Here is a 22333-nt window from a genome sequence, read left to right on the forward strand (position 1 = left end):
TGAGCAACCAAAGGCGCCACCAGCCACAGGTTTCTGGCCAGAAAAGTGACACCGCAAAGATCCCGTAACACAAACAACGAAGCATAAACATTCATAAAGCAAAATCTTTAGAAAATTTAATGAAAAATAGAAACACAACTTATCTCTTTCCAGAAATGCATGGATGTTTCAACATTAGGAAATCTATTAATATAATTTCCCATATTATTAGATCAAAAGACAAATCATATAATCATCTTTATTTATGCTGGAAAAGCACTGATAAATCTCAACAGTCATATTTTTATTTTTCCAACTGCTCAAAAATGACTGGATTGATACTTAATGCGACAAAATGCATTTATCTCATCCCAAAGGTCAGCATTATAATTAATAAGATAATATCTATAAACATTCCTGTTAAAGTTAAGACAAGACAAAGAGATCTATTGTTACTATTATTGGACATTATCCTAGAGATACCAACATAAACAAGAGAAATAAGATACATAAAAATGGAGAAAGTATGCAATTATTATTATTTGCAGATGATATAATTTTATATCTGGAAATTCCAAGAAAATTAACTGAAAGATTATTACAAATAATGATAGAATTCACTAAGAGCGCAGACATGAAGTTGGCATATGGAAGGCAATAGGTTTTATATATCAAAACAAAATGTATTAGAAGGTATAACAAAAATGATTAAAATATCTACAAATAAACCTAAGAAATGCTCAAGCTCTACTTTTTAAAAATTAAAATGGAACTAGATATAAAAGAAGACTTAAAATATGCATACACATGCCATGTTTTAGCATAGGAAAGCTAGACAACATCGAGATGTTAATTATCCTCATAGAAGACATCAACTGGATGTTTTGAGAAACCAGATATGCCGATTCAAAAGTTCTCACCAAAAAGATTAGTGAGTGACTACCCCTACCAGTTGGTAAAATGTGTTAAAATTACAAGAATTTAAAATTTTTGATCCACGTACATTCACACACAGATCATACATACATTTGGATAGCGAAGACATGAGGAAATGTACTGTATTATAAAAGTAGAAGGTCCAATTACAGGAGAAGACAGATTATACAGTTAATAGTGTCTGGGGAAAAAAATGGAATCCCTCCCTTATGTTTTACAGAAAAAAAAATAATTTCCAGATGGATGAAAGACTTCAATGGAATGATAAAACTACTAGAAGAAAACAAAAGAGAATTATTTAAATCTCAGGATGGCCAGAACTTCTGAGCATGTTAAATATGCACACACGCATAGACACAAATACCTCCCAAAAAATGTGCACATTTTGACTACATAAATGTTTTAAAATTATGTAATGTAAAAAAACCCATAAAGTTGAAAGACATAAAAGAGTAGAAAAATGCGTGCATTTCATATCACGGGACTGTTTAATATGTAAAGAGCTTCTATAAATCAATAAGAAAGTCAATAGATAAAAGGAAAAAATTGGCCGGGCGCAGTGGCTCAAGCCTATAATCCCAGCACTTTGGGAGGCCGAGATGGGCGGATCACAAGGTCAGGAGATCGAGACCATCCTGGCTAACCCAGTGAAACCCCGTCTCTACTAAAAAATACAAACAACTAGCCGGGCGAGGTGGCGAGCGCCTGTAGTCCCAGCTACTCGGGAGGCTGAGGCAGGAGAATGGCATGAACCCGGGAGGCGGAGCTTGCAGTGATCTGAGATCCGGCCACTGCACTCCAGCCTGGGCGACAGAGCGAGACTCCGTCTCAAAAAAAAAAAAAAAGGAAAAAATAGACAACAGTTAAAAACAAACAGTTCACAGAAGGAAAAAACACATTTCTTAAACATTTGAAGAAATGTTCAACCTTGGTCATAGTAAGGAAAATGCAAACTAAAATTAGATTTTTTTTCTTTTACTTACCAGGTTGGCTGTGATCAAAATATTTGTCAATTTCACATTGATATGGGTGTGAGAAAATAGGCAGCTCAATGCACTGGTTAAGAGCATGGGCTCTGGAACAAAAATGTCTGGATTTCAGATTCTCTTTCATCATTTAATAAACCTGGGAAAGTTGCTTAGTCTACATAAACCTCAATTTCCTAATCTGTAAAATGGGGTTGTTCTGAGGATTGAGTTGAAATTTGTCAAATGCCTAGAACAGATATGTTACATGTGGTGTTAAAGAAAATACCTGTGGCCGGGCGCGGTGGCTCAAGCCTGTAATCCCAGCACTTTGGGAGGCCGAGATGGCGGATCACGAGGTCAGGAGATCGAGACCATCCTGGCTAACTCGGTGAAACCCCGTCTCTACTAAAAATACAAGAAAATTAGCCGGGTGAGGTGGCGGGCGCCTGTAGTCCCAGCTACTTGGGAGGCTGAGGCAGGAGAATGGCGTGAAACCGGCGGGGCGGAGCTTGCAGTGAGCTGAGATCCGGCCACTGCACTCCAGCCTGGGGCACAGCAAGACTCCGTCTCAAAAAAAAAAAAAAAAAAAAAAAAGAAAATACCTGTAACATATATGTTATGTGTAATGTTAAATAAATAAAATATATTGGTGATGAAAATGTAAATTGACATAAATCTTAAGGATAAAAAAAATTAAAATTAAAAATGCACACAGCCTCTAAATAGCAATTCTACTTCCAGAAATTTAATACTACAAATACGCTCTCATGTGTGTGAAATGTATGCAAGATACATTCATTATAGCATTGTCTGAAATTCTGAAAGATTCCCAATATACCCACTCAGGACTGGTAAGCAAATTAGGGTACATTCATGTAATGGAAATAGAAAACAAGATTAACCCCAGAAAACCAAGGAAGAAAACAAGGGAAAGAAAAGCAGAGATTACTGAATTAGAAAAGCAGAAAAAACTACCAATAAATTAATATGACAACTGCTGGTGTTTTTGTTTTGTGTGAGAAAATGGATAAGTCTCCGGAAAATGTAATTCAAAACATAAGAGAAAAACAAACATAAGAGAAAAACAAACAAAAAAGCATACATTAAAAAGTCCTATGTATACTTTTAGGTTAATATATTTTGAGCTTTCAACGAAATGAGACGTTTCCCTAGGAAAATATAAATCATAAAAATTTCTGGAAAATGTCAATAACTAATAACAATGCAAGGAAATTTTAAAATTTAATTTAGAAACCTCTAAGTTGTTCCAGGCTCAGATGGTTTCAAATAACAGATCCCTCCAGTGCCAGATAAACAGTTCCAGGCCATTAAAACAAATCTCCCCATTTGTTTTATAACAGCATTTAACCTTGAATCAAAACCTAGCAGCAGGATACTAAAGAAAACCACAGGCCGATCTCACTGATTAATAGACATGCAAAGCCCCTCTTCTCATTGGACAATGGGCAGGCTCTCCGTGTGGCAGGCACCGGGCTGTGTCTCCCAGACACAGCAGGGAGCACGCAGTGGGGAGGCAGAGACTGCACGCTAAACACGCACCGCACACCTTGCCCCTTCTTGAGGGGCACGGATTCCTGAGAGAGGGGCATCCCAGCAAGAAGGGGAGGCATTAAAGAGAGAAGGCGGCAGGCGGTGCCCATGGAGCAAAGAGGCAGGAGAGCAAGGAACTAGGATGGGAGGAGTGAAGGATGCAGGGTGGCACGGCTGTGTCCTGCCACTGCTATTACAAAGCCCCACACACCCGTGGCTTTTATTCACTCGCAGTTCTGCAGGCCAGAAGTCTGGATCCACGCGTCAGCAAAGGCCGCGCTATCTCTGAAGGCCCAGGAGAGGGTCCTTCCACACCCGTCCGGCTCCTGCTGGGGGCTCCCTCCCGGCATTCCTCCATGCTCCTGAGCATGCTGCGACCCCACTCCAGCCTCTGCCTCCCTCACCACATGGCCTTCTTCCCTGTGTGGCCCTCTTTCCAAATTTCCCTTTTCTTTTAAGGATGCCAGCCATGGATTAGGGCCCACCCGAATCCACTGTGACTTCATCCTAACTCGATTACATCTACAAATACCCCATTTCCAAATGAGGTCACATTTATAGATATCGGGAGTCAGGACCTAAACATATATTTTGAGGGGACACAATTTAACCCATAACAGAGGGGATAAGGAAGGTCCTTGGAGCCCCAGTACAGGAAGCTGTTAAAAACAGGCTGTGTCTACACACATGTGTGTGGAAGTGTTTGTGCAGGTGTGTGCGCATGTGTATACACTGGAGCATGTGGATGTGACTTGTATGTGTACAGGTGTTTTCCATGTGTGACCTATGTACATAGGTGTGTACATGTGCATGCACATGTGTACATGGGTGTTTGTGTTACTTGTGTTACTTACATAAGTATGCATATATAGGTACTTTACAAGTGTGTGCTTATGTACATAGATTAGTACATAAGCATGCACATGTGTACATGGCTGTGACGAATATGAACAGATGTTTTACATGTGTGTGCCTGTGTACATAGATGTGTATACATGCTTGCATGTGCAGATGGATATGACAGATATGTACAGATGTGCATGACTGTGCCTACATACATAGATGTGAATACATGTGCATGTGTGTACATGGGTGTGTATGACATACATGTGTGCAGGTCCTGGGCATGGGTGTGCCTATGTACATGGATGTGTATACATACGTGCACATGTGTACAGCTGTTCTGCATGAGTGTGCCTACGTACATGGATGTGTATGCATGCATGCACGTGTGTGCAGGTGTTTTGCATGTGTGTGCCTGTGTACACAGATGTGGATGTGTTCACGTGTGTACAGGTGTTTTGCATGTGTGTGCCTGTGTACATACATGTGGATGTGTTCGCGTGTGTACAGGTGTTTTGCATGTGTGTGCCTGTGTACATACATGTGGATGTGTTCACGTGTGTACAGGTGTTTTGCATGTGTGTGCCTGTGTACATAGGTGTGGATGTGTTCACGTGTGTGCAGGTGTTTTGCATGTGTGTGCCTGTGTACATACGTGTGGATGTGTTCACGTGTGTGCAGGTGTTTTGCATGTGTGTGCCTGTGTACATAGATGTGGATGTGTTCACGTGTGTGCAGGTGTTTTGCATGTGTGTGCCTGTGTACATACGTGTGGATGTGTTCACGTGTGTGCAGGTGTTTTGCATGTGTGTGCCCGTGTACATAGATGTGGATGTGTTCACGTGTGTACAGGTGTTTTGCATGTGTGTGCCTGTGTACATAGATGTGGATGTGTTCACGTGTGTGCAGGTGTTTTGCATGTGTGTGCCTGTGTACATAGATGTGGATGTGTTCACGTGTGTGCAGGTGTTTTGCATGTGTGTGCCTGTGTACATACATGTGGATGTGTTCACGTGTGTGCAGGTGTTTTGCATGTGTGTGCCTGTGTACATAGATGTGGATGTGTTCACGTGTGTGCAGGTGTTTTGCATGTGTGTGCCTGTGTACATAGATGTGGATGTGTTCACGTGTGTGCAGGTGTTTTGCATGTGTGTGCCTGTGTACATACATGTGGATGTGTTCACGTGTGTGCAGGTGTTTTGCATGTGTGTGCCTGTGTACATACATGTGGATGTGTTCACGTGTGTACAGGTGTTTTGCATGTGTGTGCCTGTGTACATACATGTGGATGTGTTCACGTGTGTACAGGTGTTTTGCATGTGTGTGCCTGTGTACATACATGTGGATGTGTTCACGTGTGTACAGGTGTTTTGCATGTGTGTGCCTGTGTACATACATGTGGATGTGTTCACGTGTGTGCAGGTGTTTTGCATGTGTGTGCCTGTGTACATAGATGTGGATGTGTTCACGTGTGTGCAGGTGTTTTGCATGTGTGTGCCTGTGTACATACATGTGGATGTGTTCACGTGTGTGCAGGTGTTTTGCATGTGTGTGCCTGTGTACATACGTGTGGATGTGTTCACGTGTGTGCAGGTGTTTTGCATGTGTGTGCCTGTGTACATAGGTGTGGATGTGTTCACGTGTGTGCAGGTGTTTTGCATGTGTGTGCCTGTGTACATAGATGTGGATGTGTTCACGTGTGTGCAGGTGTTTTGCATGTGTGTGCCTGTGTACATACATGTGGATGTGTTCACGTGTGTGCAGGTGTTTTGCATGTGTGTGCCTGTGTACATAGATGTGGATGTGTTCACGTGTGTGCAGGTGTTTTGCATGTGTGTGCCTGTGTACATACATGTGGATGTGTTCACGTGTGTGCAGGTGTTTTGCATGTGTGTGCCTGTGTACATACATGTGGATGTGTTCACGTGTGTGCAGGTGTTTTGCATGTGTGTGCCTGTGTACATACATGTGGATGTGTTCACGTGTGTACAGGTGTTTTGCATGTGTGTGCCTGTGTACATGTACATACATGTGGATGTGTTCACATGTGTGTGTTCGCGTGTGTACAGGTGTTTTGCATGTGTGTGCCTGTGTACATACATGTGGATGTGTTCACGTGTGTGCAGGTGTTTTGCATGTGTGTGCCTGTGTACATACATGTGGATGTGTTCACGTGTGTACGTACATGTGGATGTGTTCGCGTGTGTACGTACATGTGGATGTGTTCGCGTGTGTACGTACGTGTGGATGTGTTCGCGTGTGTACGTACATGTGGATGTGTTCGCGTGTGTACGTACGTGTGGATGTGTTGTTTTGCATATGTGTGCCTGTGTACATACATGTGGATGTGTTCACGTGTGTACATACATGTGGATGTGTTCGCGTGTGTGCAGGTGTTTTGCATGTGTGTGCCTGTGTACATACATGTGGATGTGTTCACGTGTGTACGTACGTGTGGATGTGTTCGCGTGTGTACGTACATGTGGATGTGTTCGCGTGTGTACGTACATGTGGATGTGTTCGCGTGTGTACGTACATGTGGATGTGTTCGCGTGTGTACGTAGGTGTCGGGGGCAGGAGAAGGGAACCGACAGGACAGATTCGACTTCCTCAAAGATCACTGACTGCAACGGGAATGAAGGCCTGGAGGTGGCAGGGTTGGCCCAGGTGGCAAGGCTGTTGCAGGCGCCTGTGGGCAGTGTGGGGGTGTGTGGGATTCTCTCACCAGTGGAAGGGGTGAAGGGAGGTATGTCGGGAAAGAGCTGGCAGCCCCGTGCCTCGGGGAGGAGGGGTGACGGAGGGACGGGGGTGTGGCACGGAGGCAAAGGAGGTACAGGCAAGAGCTGGGTTTCTGATGTCTGGAACCGGACCACAAGGCAGACTTCTCCTAGAGAGACCAGGTTTGTGGGGCGGGAGGGTGTGGGGTGGGCTCAGATCCTGTGGTGCCTTGGGCCACTTTGAGAGTGTGGAGCCTTCCAGGCATCCCTGTGCGGGCATCAGTGGGCAGATCTGTACACGGATGGAGGCTCCGTGGAGCATTCCGAGCTGGAGATCTCACCCTGGGAGCTCTGTGCATGGACAGCACCCAAACCACTGGCCTCAGTGTGATCTGAGTGGGGACAAGGAATAAGAACAGGAAGGGACTAGCGGCAGCCGTGAGAAACTCTAGCAAGAATGCCCGGGTAGGAGCCTGCATTGGGGCCAGGAAAGGACCACACTGATCCTAAAAGAAACACAAGGGCAGGATAAGGACAGAGAAGGATTCAGGGAGCGGTAGTGGCCCCGGGGAACGGCAGCAGGAGGCGTACGGTGAGGAGGTTTTGGAGACACCAGGGCCCTGGGGCCTTCGGCGTGTGGGGCGCAGTGGGCCAGCGCGGGAGGGAGGGGAATAGGAGAGAAAGAACAACCAACAAAAAAGGCCCTCAGGAGATAAAGCGACGGGCCCCTCCTACTGCCAGGGAAGACAGACATGTTAGCAAACGGAACGAAGCCACCCATTAGCAGGGACAAAAACCAAGGAGGGCACACCTCAGCAAAGCCAGGGTGCTTTCCAAAAAGAAAACGGATTCATACTAAGATACACACCGACCACATCCATGGTCCCATGGGGCCATCTACCTGCCTGCCCCTCCCCAGGCACGCCCACATGGTCACTGCTACAAGGCCACAGAAGGTGTCTCAGGAAACCAGGACTTCCAAAGCCACCCCTACGCCTCCCTCAGCCATGACGCCCGCACCTCCCTCGGTGACACCCACACTCCCTCGGTGACGCCCACACCTCCCTCGGTGACGCCACACCTCCCTGGGCCGTGACGCACCAGAGGCACCCCTACTCCTGACAGGCGTGGGCCAAGGATGGGCACCTGCTCCTGGCTCACGGCCGTTTTCTGAGGTTTCAGCAGATGCCGGGAAGCATCAGACAGACCTGCTGGCTGCAGTCCCCGCCGACCTGCGGTGTCACTCTCGGTGGCTACAGTGGCCTGCAGTGAACTGCCATCGAAAAGTAGTGCGTACAGCACAGAAAGCCATTTTAAGAGAGCGCATTCACACAGCTTGCATCATAGTATATCATTAGAATTGTTCATTTTCCTATTGTGATTGTTGCTCGTCTCTTACTGTGCCTAATTATAGTTCAACTTGATCACAGGTATGGATGTAGAAGAAAAAGCACAGCACGGTGCACACAGGGGTCCGAACTACCCAGAGCTTCAGGCAGCCACTAGGGGACTTGGAATGTGCCCCCACAGATAAAGGGGGGCTTGTGTATAATGACTGGAAAGGAAACTATAACAGTGTATCGAATTTGCTCAGGATACATGGGTGTCACTTTCGGAGCCCAGAAAACCCAAGAGAAGTTACTTTTTAAAAAATAGTGTTCCATAGCACAGTTGGGGACTGTAGCTAACAACCATATATTGTCTGTTTCAAACTAGCTACAAGAGAACCTTTGACATGTCCCCAACACAAAGAAATGGTCCATGCTTGCAGTGATGGATATTCCAAATGCCTAATTTGATCATGACACATTGTATACATGTATCAAAATACCACGTCTTCTGTAAGTATGTACAATAATTATATGTCAATAAACATTTTGTAAAAACACAATTGATGGTTTAGCAATTTGGCTAGATTCTAAAGAAATTAAAGGCCGGGCGTGGTGGCTCACGGCTGTAATCCCAGTACTTTGGGAGGCCCAGGCAGGTGGATCATAAGGTCAGGAGATTTAGACTATCCTGGCTAACAGGGTGAAACCCCATCTCTACTAAAAACACAAAAAAGAATTAGTTGGGCGTGGTGGTGGGCACCTGTAATCCTAGCTACTCGGGAGGCTGAAGCAGGAGAATAGCATGAACCCAGGACGTGGAGCTTGCAGTGAGCCAAGATCGTACCACTGCACCCCAGCCTGGGTGACAAAGCGAGACTCCGTCTCAAAAAAATAAAAATAAACAAATAAAAATAAATTAATTAATTAAAATCTATAGTTTTCCTATGTAATAGTAATTACCAGTTAGTGACTAAAATGGGGAAAAGAAGAGGTTCCACTCAAAATAACAACAGGTAAAATGTTTGTATGACTTCGAAATAGCAACACAAATATTTCAGTATTGTGTGAAGACAAAACTCTCGGCTTTACTGATAAAATATTTAAGCATAGAAGAACATGTTACATTGATGGAAAGTCTGAACGCTGTAACTATATCAATTCTCCCAAAATATTTCAAATATTTGGCCTAATCCCAATCGAAGTCCTACTTGAAAAACAACAACAAAACTTTGCAGCAATACTGCACAGCACTAGCAGAAGATAAATGGAAAGGACATTTGGAAAAGAAGGGAAATGGGGAATGCCCTTCCCTCCCAACTACTGAGACGTATATTTAAAACAACAGTAATTACACACTGTGGGACTAGCAGGTGGAAAATAACAGGTGGATCATTGAGCTGAAATACAGACTTGAAACGGGCCTTCATACATCTAAAGACTTGAATACAAAAAATGAACTATCAAGAATGATTTCAGGAGTTGACGGAAACATTCTAAAGCTGATTTACAGTGATAGTTGCACAACTTAGCGAAATAACTTAAGTCATGGAAATGTATACTTGAGGGGGTGGATCTGACGATATGCAAAATATGCCTCTATAAAGGTTTTTTTCTTTTTCTTTTTTTTTTTTTTTTTAGATAAGTCTCGCTCTGTTGCCAGGCTAGGAGTGCAGGGGCGCGATCTCGGCTCCCTGCAACCTCCACCTCCTGGGTTCAAGCGATTCTCATGCCTCAGCCTCCTGAGTAGCTGGGATTACAGGTGCCTGCCACCACACCCAGCTAATTTTTGTATTTTTAGTAGAGACAGGGTTTCACCATGTTGGCCAGGATGATCTCAATCTCCTGACCTCGTGATCCGCCCGCCTCAGCCTCCCAAAGTGCTGGGATTACAGGCATGAGCCACCGCGCCTGGCTCTTCCCCTCCCCAGATCCCATGTAAATGATTTAGGAACATAAGCATCAACACAGTCCTGGAAAACAGAGAGAGGAGAATTAGTGAATTAGAAGTGCTGAGAAAATCTGAGCTAAATAACATGGATGAGATGAACTGATACAGAAAGTGGGCTGCCCAGAAAAGTACGAGAAGGCAGCTCCAGCACTGGAAGGATCCCCTGCAAAACTGGGCACTGGTTTCTCAATGAGCAATCCTCAAACCCCAAACACTGGTGGACAAAAGCGGGAAGAGGAAGCTGCCATGGAGTGTAAGAAACAAAGACAAATGACAGAGCCAGGGCTGGTCCCTTCCCTGCAGCAGAGGGGGTACCTGGTCCAGACTGCATATGGCCAGTGAAGACCAGTACTGCAATAAAGCTGGGTGTGTGGCCCCAAGGGCTCCAGCCACAGGTTAGAGCGGACGTTGGCAAACTATGACTCAGAGGCCAAACCCTATGGCCAATTTCTATCAAGTTATAGAGGTACATAACCTGACCCACTTGCTTACCTCTCACCTCTGTTTTTTCTCCAATGGCAGACTTCAGTAGTCGCCCCAGGGCCTGTACGGCCCCCAAAGCCGAAAATACTTATTCTGTGGCCCTTTGTGGAAAAAGCTTTCAGCCCCCGGGTTACAGAGAAAAGTGTGGTACTAGCTACCAGGGCCACTGCAGGTCACTTCATTAGACATGGATACAAATACACTTACCTACACGGCAAGCGTGTCTACGGGGCAGTGAAATCCTTGAAAACACATGTCCAAAATGACCAGGCAGACAACTAATCCATGAGGAATCAGGATTAATGCAGGAAACAGAAGATGTTAAATTTCTAATGAGCATCCACAGAGAGACTCAAAAGGATAGTACATCCATAAAATTGGAACTGGCCACAGTCTTTTAAACAGGGGATTAAATACCAAAAAAGAGACCTTTGAAATTTAAAACATGATTACGAAAATAACAGGTGCTGTGAATAACATGACTTAAACTCAAACTGGTGAACTGGAAGGCAGTCATTAAAGTCTCTTGGAGCTTAAGAAGAATTGAAAGAGATGGGAATTACGAGCGTTAGGTTAAGAGATAGGTACAGACTCAGGAGAAGTGAACGCATTCCCATGGGGGCCCAAAGGAGAGTGGGGAGAAAGAAGTAATTAAAGAAATAAGAGAAGAAAATTTCCCCTGGAATGGAAAGAGATGAGAGCCGTCAAATCACAGGTGAACTGTCAAGGAATAATAGAAAAATGACACGCTGCTATATACATTCTGGTGAAACTTCTGACTCAATGGATTAAAAACTCCTTTAAGCTTCCAGAGTACAAAAATAATAGGTTGCCTTTAAAAAAGAATAAAAATCCCACTGCCATTGGTCATTCTTGTCTGCAATTCAAAAAGGCTAAAGGTAACATTTGTGGCACTAGCTACAAGGTTCTGAGGAAACAGGACCTCAAACTGGAATTCTATAGCTGGACAAAACTATTGTGAGGGCAAAATGAACTTGAGGACTCAGCATACTGTACACAGCTCTGAGAAAAATAACTATGGGGCAAAAGTCATTAGAATGAAAGAAAAACAAGAAACGAATGGCATTGGCATGAAAAATAATTGTGAGCAAATAGATCATTAAAATTTAGAGTTAAGTACAAATATTAATAATTACTGAGAAAATGAGGAAGAATGCAGCTGTTAAAAAATATTCCCCACATAGACAAGACATCATGTTCTTAAAGTAATTGACATAATGTAAAAGGAAAAAATCATATTCTGGAACCAAAATTCCAAATGATTGCAAAAAAAAATGCCAAATATCTTGTCATAGTCAGGTGGTAATTTATGGATACGATTAATTCTTGAAGTGGATAGAAATGTGTCTTAATATTTTATTGATTAGGACTATGTTGGTTGGTAGGACTATGTTCCATGGAACAGAAACCCAACTCAACCCAGCTTAAGCAAAACTATGAATCCATTGCAAGAACATGAGAATGTTTTATAGGACCCACAGAGAAGACAAGGGTTGGACCTCAGGGACAAATGGGACCAGGGCTTCTAGAGGCCAAGGGCCATCTCTGCATCTCTCTCCATCCCACCTCTTGCCTCTGCATGGGTGCCCCTCTTCTCTCTGAGTAGATCTGCTTCCTCTGCTTCTGAGACCCACGGTACAAGATGTGGCCACAGACAGTGTTAGCACCCTGCATCCACCTCCATAGGCACTCAAAGCAATGTTGAATTCTTTTTTCTCAGCTCCGGTTCCAACACCCTTGGAAAGACTCTAATTGGCAGAGCTTGGATCAAGTCCTCACTGCAGAATCAATCAATCAGCTGGGACCACGAGGCCTGATCAGTGTTTATGTGGCTGATCCAGGGACACAATATGTGTCAGCAAAGGGAAGTCACGCCCTGGAAGATGGGTGCTTAAGCAAACAGGCCCGTTGTGGCCCCTGCAGTCCACCCCTTGTCTGCCCGGCACATGTGGGCTCACACCCACTCACAGACAATTCCCTGGATATGCTGGATACGATGCAACCTTTTAAGTTCCTGCGAGGACTGTGGCCCAGTATGGGTTCAGGAATTTGACCCACCCAAGTATCTGGGCCAGGCAGAGAGAGAGGTGGGAAATGAGAGGCCTGCAGCTCCCACTAGTGGGCAGTCTAAGCCCTGCAACAGCTGCGGGAGCATCGCGAACAGATGCGTTCCTGCGCCCCACGCCTGGAGGGAAGGAGACACATTAAACTCATACTTACGAATAATCGCTTGGGTTAAATTAATGCTCTAAGCCCTCAGGCACAGTGGACACGCACATATTTGAGTGTGGATGGTCAGTGTAGACACACACATATTTGCATCCCAGCATTTACAACAGCACGGCACCCCGTCCTAGTGTGGAAAGGGCATCTTTTCATTGCTGTCTTGGGAACATACCCGGAGATGTCCCAGAAGGAGCTAAAATAGTTAAAACTGGGCTTTATTTAGAGGTCGCGCTTACTTCCATTTGTTCTCTACACTTTTGCGTGGCTATTTCCTCCCTGCCCGGCCCCTGCAGGTGACTGGGACCTTGCTGACCCTATTAGGGGTGGACGTGCCTTTGCAATTGTCTGCACACAGGTACGTGTCTCCCAAACCTTAAGATACTTGAGGACAGGGGCTGTGCACAGTTCGGGGATGCGTATGCACTGTGAAGGCAGACAGACCGCCCCCCTCCTCTGGAAGGAATGTCAGTTCCTCATTACCATCATCTTCATCATTGGAAAATAGCAGCAAATGCAGAAATAACAACAATAATGGATTGAATCCTCACAGTTAAAGAAGAGAGCAACAAACTCTCACGAGTGTTTGTGTGGGGGAGGCATCGTTCCAGGAACTCCCTGTGCCCCAACTCGTTTACTCCCTCCGCGCTCCATTCTTCAAACAGAGTAAACTGAGGCAGAGATAAGACAATGACGTCATCCTCGAGCCCATTCGGCTCACGTGCAAAATGGGTACAAGCAACTGTCCGGAGTATGGAGAGACGCGGGTGTGCGGCGGAGCTGCCGTGACTGGTGGGCCTCTGTAGGATGTTTCAGAGCCCACAGGCCCTGGCCGAGTTCCCAAAGCACTGTGAAATGGCCCAGAGTGCTCCAAGCTGAGGGAACGGGGGTGTCCACAGGATGGGGGTCCCATAGCCTGTCCCTTTCCTGCTAGGCTCAAAGCTTTATTGTCCCCTCGCAGCTGGTGCAGGAGGAATGAGGGCTCAGTGGGGCTTCTTGGCTGTGGGCAATGGGAACTGATGGGAGGACCCTGGGTCCCGTCTAGGGGAGAACAGGGCAAGGATGAGGGGGCACCAGGGCAGGGTGGGAGCTCAGGGACTCTGAGGAACGTGCACTCTCCAGCCTTTGTCTCTGGATTCAGGAATTAAACCTGCGAGCAGCCATCAGGTGGGCCTGGCCGGGGCTGCTTGTGCACTTCCCACTGGAACTGCCCCACCCAGTGTCAAATGATGACTGAGGATGGCTCCCGGAGAGGTGAGGCCGGCAGCCACACAACACCCTGTAGCCACCACTACAGGGGCCGCGCCTCAACCCACCACAGAGGCAAGCCCTGGATGGCCACCCCGCAGGACCCATCCCCCCCAACCCTCCACAGAGGCAAGCCCTGGACGGCCACCCCGCAGGACCCATCCCCCCCAACCCTCCACAGAGGCAAGCCCTGGACGGCCACCCCGCAGGACCCATCCCCCACAACCCTCCACAGAGGCAAGCCCTGGACGGCCACCCCGCAGGACCCATCCCCACCAACCCTCCCGGGCGGCGTGGCCTCCCACAGCAGCTGTACAGCTTTGCTGGCTGACGACATTGGATTCAGGCCCAGCAAAGCCCACTCATCCCCTCGACACCGACGGCCCCATAAGCTTCACTCCTGCTTGGGCCCCTGCCCAGGCCCTGGATGGCAGAAGCCGGCCCTCCCCTGTGGGCAGGTGCATCCCTGGGGAGTGTGGGGACCTCTCTGGGCCTCGGTCCCCAGCCCTTCGTAAAAGTGTCCACACAGCTTCTCCCCATGAGCCCCTCTGGTGAGGCCCACAGCGTGGGGCAGGTGCAGGGAGGCCCCTCCTGCCCAGGGCAGAGGACAGCTCTGAGCCTCCCATCCTGAAGCATCCCATCCCACAAAGGGCAACCACCCTGTGGGGAAGAGACTGAAGACCACCACTCAGGCTGGCAGGTGTGGCCCCTGGCTGGTGGCCTTCAGGCCAGGAAGGAGGTAGCCAGGAGGGGTGTGGCCACGATCCCCAAAACCTGGGAAGCCTGGGCTTGGTTCTCGGCCAGCCCAACCCACCCAGCCCCCCGTTCTTCCTCCAGAGGGCCCAGGGTCTGCATCTCTGCCCCAGCGTCCACCTGCTCTGTCACCCTGTCCCGCGTCCTGCTCCCCACGCCACCATGCTCCAGAGCACGCCAGAGACAGAATGTGGGGAGGGGCACCTGTCACTCTCCTGACGAGCGGAAACACTGAGGTCACGTAAACAGGCGAGATGATGCCTAAGGTGCCTGTCCAGCTTCAACACAGGAAATGTCCCTGCTCACTGTGCAGCCCGCACTGGGGAAGCTCACAGAGCTGCCATCCCCAGGGACCCTGTGCGCCTCAACAAACACCTCCCTCTCCACGAGGAAAAAAAAATGCACGACCATTTAATGACGCACCCTCAGAGTGCCAGCAGGCAGAGGGAGGACTGGAGGGGAGCAGAATCTGATTAATTTAACGGGAGTCCAGGGGAAAGATCTCAGAGATAGGGCAAAGAGGTGTTTGAAAAGCACTGCGATAAATACACTAAATCACACAGAGCAAACAGAAGCAGCTGCTTTGCTGATAAATGCTTAAGCTCTGCGACTTTCAAGATGAAACGGCCCAGCCTGAGACAGACGAGTGAACGAGTGAATTCGATGGGCTGAGGGCTCCCGGCGCCGCGTCCTGAGTCGCTCCTCACCCCCCACCCCCCACCCCCCACCCCCGGCGTATGTTCCTGAGGACAGTTAGGATCTTACCTCGGGAGAGCGTGTTGCCTTTTGCTCTGAAGACGATCTGACAGTTCTGATCTGTGGGTTTATTATCCGGCTGTCATGCATTTCTCCTGTGCTGGGGTCACATTCGTTTGGGGAATGAATCTGTTTTGAAAGCGGCATTTGGGAGAGGAAGATAAGGCGGCCCTTGGCATGGCACTGAGGACTCCCAGCTGGTTGAGCCCCTCTCCGTCCAGGGCAGCCAGAGTCCTTCTCACTGCAGGGGGCATTCAGAGCCACTCTGCCAGGAGACCTAACCCTGAACATCCTTCTCAGCTCAGAGATGGTAAAACTGAGGCCCAGCAGGCTTGGGCTCCGTAACCATTGACTGACAGCTGGAGCTCATGACCAAATCTTCTGGCCCCAAACTTAGTAACCTTTTCCTCATGAGGGCAGCCTGCACGGAGCGCGGCTGGGCGAGTCCCCAGTCTGCAGCCATCGCTGACACCTGGTGCAAAGGGGTTTACCTGCTGCACCTGGGACAGGAAAGCAGGCCTATGTCTGGAGGAAGAGGGTGCGGAACGGGTAGGCACAGAATCACACCACAGGTGGGATCACGTGCTGGCTGCAAATGAGTGCTCCGAAATTAGGCAGACCTGGGTTCAAATGCCAGCCCCACTACTTACCAGCTGTGTGAAATGGAGAGGTTTCTTCCCCTCTATGAGCCCCAGTCGTGTCCTCTGAGACTGATGGTAATGAAAAGCTCTGCTCCCTGTGGGCTGTTGGGAAGATGGTGAGATCCTTTTGATGCATTTAGCCCAGTGCTCGGCACAAAGGAAAGGCTTAATAAAAGTTCTCAACTCTTAGTATGTGTGTCGGTTATCTCCTGCTGTGTAACAAAGCACTCCAAAATTTAGCAGTTTAAAACATCAGCAAACCTTTATCGACTTGCAGTTTTTGGGGGTCAGGATCCAGGGTAAGCTCGGTGGGTGGCCCTGGCTCAGGGTCTCTCCGGAGGCTGCCTCACGACACTGGCTGGGGTTACCATCATCTGAGGGTTTGACTGGGGCTGGAGTCTCTGCCTCCAACATGGGCTGCTGCAGGGAGGCCACAGTTCCTCACATGATGGCTCCACGGGCTCTCGAAGGTCCCACCCCATGGCAGCAGGCGCTCCAGAGCACGTGATCAAGAGAGGACAGAGGGGAAGCCATAGTGCCTTCTCTGACCTGGCCTGGGAAGTTCCATGCGGCCACTTCTTCCATATTGTATGTGTGAGGAGGGCATGAAATTAGCCTCTGCTTCTTGGAGGGAGGAATGATAAAAGACTATGGGGGACGTATTTTAAATCCACAACGTCATTGCTGGAAGAATGAGACCAGACCTCAAGGGAAGGAAACAAGGAAATTGCCTAGAAAGGCCCATGAAAGAGCCAGAAAATAACTGAAAGTGACTTGCAATTTTCTTTGCTACATCCAGCCAAGAGCATGGTTCCCACCGGCCCAGCTGACTGATGCTTTAGGTGACAGAACCACGTCACCCCAAACTTTTTCCAGGGCACAAAAGCCTTCTGAGCTACATCCATGTGTGGGTCTTTGATACTAGAACCTGCACTTCCAAACCGCCTGGAGTCCAACACCCATGATGCAGGGCAGGCAGGCCCACAATGGGGGCTTAGTCTGGGAGGGTCCTTGGCTTTACCCGGGAAAGAATTCAAGGGCAAGCTGGTGGTGTGAGACAGCAACTTTTACTGAAGTGGCACCAGAGGTGCTGCTCCTTACAGAGCAGGGCTATCCCATGGGCAGTGTGCCCAGAGCGGTAGCTCAAAGGCAGTGCTGCATTCTTTCGTTTTTTGTTTTTTTTTTTTTTTTTTTTTTGAGACAGAGTCTTGCTCTATCACCCAGGCTGAAGTGCAGTGGTGTGGTCTTGGCTCACTGCAAGCTCCACCTCCCAGGTCCAAGCAATCCTCCTGCCTCAGCCTCCCAAGTAGCTGGGATTACAGGTGCACACCACCATGCCTGGCTAATTTTTGTATTTTTACTAGAGATGGGGTTTCACCATGTTGGCCAGGCTGGTCTCGAACTCCTGACCTCAGGTGATTTGCCTGCCTTGGCTTCCCAAAGTGCTGGGATTATAGGCATGAGCCACCGTGCCTGGCCTGGACTCATATTTATACCCACTTTTAATTATACATAAATTGAGGGGCACTTTATGCAGAAATTTCTGGCAAAAGAATGATAACCTCTGGGCTATTGCCATGGAAAGGGGTGGTAACGTCCAGGTGTAGCCACGGCAATGGTAAACTGGCATGGCACAGGTGGGCATGTCTTATAGGAAGCACTTTTGCCTCTTCCCTGTTTTAGCTAGTCTGCAATCTGGTCCGGAGTCCCAGCCCTGCCTCCTGCCTCCTCTCCATTTTCCATTGAATAATTTTCCTGCCACCTCTCCATTTTCCATTGAATAATGGAATAATTCAGTAATTCAATAATTCCATTGAATACTGGAAAATGATGAAATGGACTGGAATATGCAGGCTGGAATATTTTCCCAGGATTCTGAGGGAGGGACTGAAACCAAGCGAATTATAACATCTCCCTCCAAGAAAGAGTCGCTCAGGGATCCTCCCACAAAGGGAGATGGTCACATTCCTCTAACTGTGGCTCCACCCTTGGGAGGTGTTAATACGCCCATTTCACAGATGGAAAAACAGAGTCTCCAAAAGGGCCGGCAAACTGTCCAAAGCCACACAACGTGGAATGCAAGAGCCTGGCCGAGTTCAAGAGGCCCTGCCACCAGCCTGGGTTTCCACACCACCCACGTCCATCCCAGGCTTGCATAAAACACATCTGCCATGACCAGATGATGTCCATGGTAGGGACGGAGGCTGTGAATGCACAAACCCACTGCCAGGGGCTAAGCACAGCCACCCTGGGGGACCACAGCAGCCGTGCTCTCCTCCCCGTCCCCTCCCTGCCATTGCACCACCGCCCACCACCTTGCAGACACTGCTGCAGAGGCCTGTCCCTGTCTAGAGATGGGCCATGGAGAGGGCACCGGGCTGTGAGCACATTAGAGAGAGATGCCCACACCAAAACCCCACAGAGCTCAGAGGGTCCCTGATCAGGGGAAGGCAGGGTCACGTCTGCCTTCCAGAAGTGTCCCTGAAGTGCCCAGGGAGGGAGGGTAGCCTCAGCAGAGAGGCTGGGGAAGGAGGGGTGACATGGGGGAGCCCGGGAGGGAGGGAGACGTGGGGGAGCCAGGCAGGAACAAAGAGGGGAAAGAGAACAAGTGGTCCTGCCACACAAGCAGTATGAGGAGACCCACAGGGCGGGGGCCCAGCCTTCAAGCGAGCTCAACAAAAGAACAGGGTGTGTATTTGGGCTGAATGGGGTAGTACGAGAGAGGGCTGCTCCAGGCCTGGGCTCCGTGATGTGTGAGCTTGGAGGTGGCCAGGAACAGAGGCCCCGTCAGGATGTCTCAGTTTCTGGGGGTGGCCGTGGGCTGAACAGGAAAGTATTTTGAGCATCCCCACAACCCAGCAATGCTCACTGGCCCAGCGGACACTCCGACCCCACCCCAAACAGGCATCCCTCATCCCTCACCTGTGGCTCCCACTAGTAAGGGGGACCCAGCCACTCCCTCCACCTCTGTTCTCTCTCCGTCACCCCACATCTAACCCTGAGAGAATCACCTGCTGCTCTAGCTCACCCCACATCTAACCTGCCGCCTAAGGGCTCGCTGCTGTAGCGTCCAGCCCGAGTTCCCAAGTCAGAGGATCCCATCGGTCTAAGAACACACAGCAAACACCTGCTGCGTGTCTGGCATCCCGTATGACAGTGAACAAAAGGGGCCAACACTTCCGAGGAGAACACCCTGAGCAAATGGGCAGCATGACTGGCAGCAACGGGCACACGGCGGGCAAAGAACGCTGGGCGGAGGGATGGGGAGACCAGGCTGGGGTCCACTGAGATGGGCCAAGCACAGAACAACTCCAAAAAGGCGACGCTGGGGCAAAGAGCTTACAAGACAAAGGGGCAAGCCCCGTGGGCCTGTGGGGCGGAGGGTCGCAGGCAGAGGGCAGAGTGAAGGCCCGGGCCGGAGGGTCAGGTGTGGCTGAGAAGCAGCAGGATGGCCAGCAGGCCTCGATTGTGAAGGGAAGCAGAGACGCAGGATAGAGCGAGGTGGAAACTGGTGAGGCGGCCTGTTTGGATGCTGATGGGCGTGGCCCAGGAGAGGAAGAAACATTCCTGATGCAGGACAGGGAGGGGACCACAGCTAAAAAGGAGTCCCAGAATAATGCCAAGGAAAAATGATTCACCGGACGCTTGTTAAAGACAGCAAGGCAGACGCCACCCCAGCTCCTGCAGTGGGGAGAGACTCGTGCACAGAGCTGAGCTCAACTCCCACTAGAGCAATGCCGTCGGGGCACACAGCCAGCAAGCAGAGTGCGGAGACAGGAGGGTGCGGAGTGGGGAGAGGGGAGGTTGCGGAGTGGGGAGACGGGAGGGTGCGGAGTGGGGAGACGGGAGGGTGCGGAGGGGTGCGGAGTGGGGAGACGGGAGGGTGCGGAGTGGGGAGACGGGAGGGTGCGGAGTGGGGAGACGGGAGGGTGCGGAGTGGGGAGAGGGGAGGGTGCGGAGTGGGGAGAGGGGAGGGTGCGGAGTGGGGAGAGGGGAGGTTGCGGAGTGGGGAGACGGGAGGGTGCGGAGTGAGGAGGGGACCTCGCTGGACATCAGAGCTGGAGATAAGGGGCTTCATCTGATATCAGAGTGCGCGGATTCTTGATAAGTGAGCTTAGCAGGGTCCTTTGCTAAAACTGGCTCAGCCCACCAAGGACAAAGCTTCTTGAGAAGAGGGCTCCAAGGAGGCCACTCCAGCATGGGCAAGGAGGGAGTCCCTGTCACTAGGTGAGAAGAGACAGGCTTCCGTGCGGGAGGGACGGGGCCGGCCTTGCTGGAGTGGAGCCAGTGCAGGGAAGGTGGAGACAGGAAGGTGGAGACCCGGAGCACACAGGTGGGCTGAGGAGCACGTTTGTTGTTGCTGGCCCTGAGGACACAGCAGCTGCCTCACTGCCACGGAGACAGGGATGCGCCCGTGTACGGCTGCCCAACCAGGCCTTGCCTAAGTCCCATCTGCCATGGCCAAAAGGCAGCATCTCAAGATCACCAAATGGTGACCTTGGGCCTCTCCTTCCAGGGAAACAGGTTTCTCTCTTCACCGTCATTCCGGGGGTTCATGCAGACGCTGGCCTGGCAAATGCTGGGGGCCTTCCACGTGTTTCATGTAAGAGGCTCCCCCAGCTCTGTCCTCCACAGTTTCATGACTTTTATCAGTACCAGGATGAGAGTCTTCCAAGGATGTTGGGCTGTGTCTGCCTTGAGACAGGATCCCATACTGACACCCGTGGGCCATGAGTAGGGAAATGAAGGCATGAGGGTGCCAGCTGCCTTCCCTGCCAGTCCCAAACGTCTAGCCTGAAATCAGACACAGTGTGCGGATGTTGCTACCCTGCCACTACCCTGCACGTGGCGCCCAGAAACTCTGATGTGAACTTCATGCAGTTAATTAGAATCAGGCCCTACCATTGCAGCCCTTCTCGGGAGCATTCTAACGAAAGAAAGCCATTCCTCAGCCTTCCCAGACAACCACCAAGCACGGCCCCCATGCTGGAGGATGTGGGTAAAGGCAGTCAGCAAATTGGCCCCTTTTGGGGCGTGAAGGACACGAGTTCCTGCCTTGCTAACTGGAGGCCCCTGTCTCCCGGGTATTTACCAGCGAGTCTCCAAAACCTGAGCCTGGCTGACCGGGACACTTACCCCTGGGACCACCTGACTGTTGTCACGTTGCTCATCAAAGCTGCACCGCAATGCTGTTCTAGAGGCCTGCAGTGCATGGCTGTCCTGGAGGCCTGTGATGGCAGTGGCAGGCCACACGGAGCAGCCAGCCGTAGCGGGAAGGGGCAAGCGATGGCGGCAGGAGTGGCTGCAGGAGCATTGGTGGCAGCGGTGAGACCCCTGTGTCCCGTGTTCCCTGTGCCCTGTATCCCCGAGGCAGCTAACTGCACCACCCCTACTCGCACGTGGCCGGGTGGGACCCACCCCCAGGCCCAGAGCCTCCGCCACTCCCGACCCCGGCCCCACATCATCGCTCTCACCCCCCACCCTGGGGGCCGCCGTAATGGGGCTGGGCCTCGTTGCCTGGCAGCAGGGTAGCAGTGTGGCCAGGCATGGAGGGGCGGGCAGAGAGGGTCCCCAAGGCAGAGATGGCCCCAGCGTGATGGTGCACTTGCAAGCGGAGCATGGGGGCCAGACCCAGGGCACAGAGCTGGGGCTGTGCTTTGGGGACCCAGGGCAGGAAGTGGGAGTGGCTCCCGCTTTGGGGGGCCTGGCCAGCGGCATGGCCACTGTGCCCACCCGCCAATGGCACCAGGTTCCTGTACCTCAGGGGATGCTCTGCACAGGGCCGACTGGGGCCCCATGTCTAGGGTCCACCCTGCATTGGGGTGACCACCAAGCCTGACACTCCCAATGGCCGGGCTCAGCGCCAGCAATCCACTCCCAGGGGCATCCCTTCTGTGCAAGGCTCTAAGTGGGCGAGGGCGAGCCCCAGGCAGCC

General features: G+C 50.1%; 1 long non-coding RNA gene across 2 annotated transcripts; it reads left to right on the forward strand.

Annotated features, from left to right (window-relative positions):
* Positions 1 to 4785: 4785 nt before the first annotated feature.
* Positions 4786 to 6087, forward strand: LOC126964008 (uncharacterized). 2 transcript variants are annotated; one of them, XR_007729290.1, is made up of 5 exons: positions 4786 to 4844; positions 5244 to 5357; positions 5643 to 5756; positions 5928 to 5984; positions 6042 to 6087. It is a non-coding gene; the product is annotated as an uncharacterized LOC126964008 (long non-coding RNA). The 2 variants fall into 2 exon arrangements; XR_007729289.1 differs by lacking the exon at positions 5244 to 5357 and adding an exon at positions 5104 to 5186 and having other exon boundaries at positions 4790 to 4875.
* The last annotated feature ends 16246 nt before the right edge of the window (positions 6088 to 22333 follow it).

This window comes from Macaca thibetana, chromosome 10, assembly GCF_024542745.1.
Source record: "Macaca thibetana thibetana isolate TM-01 chromosome 10, ASM2454274v1, whole genome shotgun sequence".
Classification (NCBI taxonomy): domain Eukaryota; kingdom Metazoa; phylum Chordata; class Mammalia; order Primates; family Cercopithecidae; genus Macaca; species Macaca thibetana.